Raw genomic sequence first — 2239 nt, forward strand, 5'->3', positions numbered from 1 at the left:
ATGACAACGTGGATTCAATAAAACAGCAATACAATGCACTCTACACTCGACAAACGAGGGGAAAGAAATGGTACAAGACAAACGTTTTGCAAGAGTTTTTATATGATGACAAACGAAGCGTCATTTTTTTGGCGGGAATTAAACGCAAAGTTCTGATTGGTTAACGGGCCACGCTCAGCTGTCAATCTTCTTTTGTTGAAACGTCGAACTTTCCAGAAATTCAAGTAGTTCTCACGGCTCGTGGCCAGATTACAAAATCGCCGGTAGCCTCAAAGGGGTAGCATCTGGGTGTCCAGTCATCCATTACGCCGGTGACGTAATCTTCATAGACGCTGACCACGGGTCAACCTACCGCCCCCGCTCCTACGGCGGTTTCTGGTTTGATAACAAAAGACCGAACAGTAGTCACGCGGTTGGATTACGGGCACAGTTGAACACGTGTTGAAAGGTAATGAAATTATGGAAATTTCAACGATACAACTCAGTTTGACACGAAATCTCTTTTCGAAAAAACAACGTGATGGCGTTGAAATGGCTATTTAAAAAAATTGTTTATATTTTTTTGGTAAGTGTTTTCGGAGACGAAAAAGTAGAGACGCATCACTCCTCCATTTCGGCGTGATTGGGGTCAGGCATCCGGTGAAAGTTTCACACTGTACAACTAATAGTCTGTTCCTTACAACCCAGGAATCGCCGTATTGTTTTCATAGAAAATTAATCAAGGGGGTTTGTCTGAATGGGTTTTAAACACCATTTCTCTTTCTTTACCGTCACGTCAAACCCGCATCCACACATGAAAGATGGAGTCAGAATATTCTGGTAATTCTAGTCAATATTTGGATTAAAAATTCAAAACATACCTTACTGTATGTTCCCTCTCGGTCGGTATAATTATTGGCCTGTCTATGTCACGTCCCCTCTTCTTATTCCTGGATGCATCTCATTGCATTAGTGCGCTCAATGTGAGAAAATCTTTTCTATTCTTCTTCTTCTACAACTTTTTCTTCGTCATTTTCTTCTTGTTCTTGTTCTTGTTCTTCTTCTTCTTCTTCTTCTTCTTTTTCGCGTGTGTGGTTGGCGGGTGCTCTGGTGTGATTTACTCCTTCTTTCCTATCAAGCACCTATGATCCCTATCATTCCTCCTCCTCCTTTTTAAATAGATGTAACTCTCTTGTAACTCATCTATTCTTTATCACTTATATGAACTTATTGTTGCAACGCAACAAGTGCCGTAAAACTCTTACTTAATCTTTAAAAAACTCTGCTTCCTCTTCCTTCACTGGAGCATAAATTTGATGAATTGATTAATTATGTGCACATTTATTGACCAACTTCACCACATACCACTACTTACGACGTATTGACTGAGATGACGCCTCGCTCCTCCCTCTGTCCCCGGTATTAACTATATAGGAAATAACAAGGGGAAGTGACTTTGAGAGGAACAGACTATGAAATGTACGGCGTGACATAGTTTTGAGGCACTGCGTCACCGACCTTGCGTCAATAATATGATGCGAAGAGGGGCCAGCTGACGAATAAAATATTTCTCACTAGTAATCTCCTGTGTTTTACGGCGCCTACAACTGCATAAAGTCATATGAGCACGCGGTATATTTCAGTTGGTATGAAAATTTGAATTTTGCCTTAGTGGCGGCCGACGCATACTCCTATCTAGAAGTTGGGGTGTTCGCTTCTCATTTAAAGGCCCTGAGTTCAATTCCTGGTAGTAACGGAAACATTTCTTCTATAAAATTGTCTTCTTTCACCACCTTTCCTGATCTCTAGCAATGTTCTGTCGTCTGATTTCATCCCCACTTTCTGCCCCCCCCCCCCTCACCTCCTTTTCCCCCTCCTCTGGGCGCCTGACTCTTTCTGCAGCCTTTCTACAGTTGCTCCTTGGCTCCTTCTCACTACTGTCATTCAGCCACACCCCTGATCTTCTAGTAAGAAAGATCTACACCTAGCCTTCTCGGACAAGGGCGAAAAGTTTCGGAGGTGCCGTGTGCTAGTTGTACATGTTAAAGATCCCTTGGTATTCTAAAATCGATATGAATCGGCTTCAGCTGCCACCCGGACAAAATTCAAAATTTCCCACCATCTGAAAATGTAAAACACTTACCCCCCCCCCCCCCACACACACACACACATACACACACACATACACACACAAACAAATAAAAAACCTACAAAAAACAAACAAACTTGAAACTACCAGACTTGTCTAGTACTATATTAT

General features: G+C 42.1%; 1 protein-coding gene across 1 annotated transcript in view; it reads right to left on the reverse strand.

Moving 5' to 3' along the window:
• Positions 1 to 552, reverse strand: part of LOC106013886 (CBL-interacting serine/threonine-protein kinase 24-like) — a 3670-nt gene extending 3118 nt beyond the window's left edge. Inside the window, exon 1 of the mRNA XM_013090708.2 lies at positions 1 to 552. This exon is cut by the window's left edge and continues 503 nt beyond it. The gene's annotated coding sequence lies outside the window, so the exon portion shown is untranslated.
• Positions 553 to 2239: the final 1687 nt, after the last annotated feature.

This window comes from Aplysia californica, unplaced genomic scaffold (assembly GCF_000002075.1).
Source record: "Aplysia californica isolate F4 #8 unplaced genomic scaffold, AplCal3.0 scaffold01435, whole genome shotgun sequence".
Lineage (NCBI taxonomy): Eukaryota > Metazoa > Mollusca > Gastropoda > Aplysiida > Aplysiidae > Aplysia > Aplysia californica.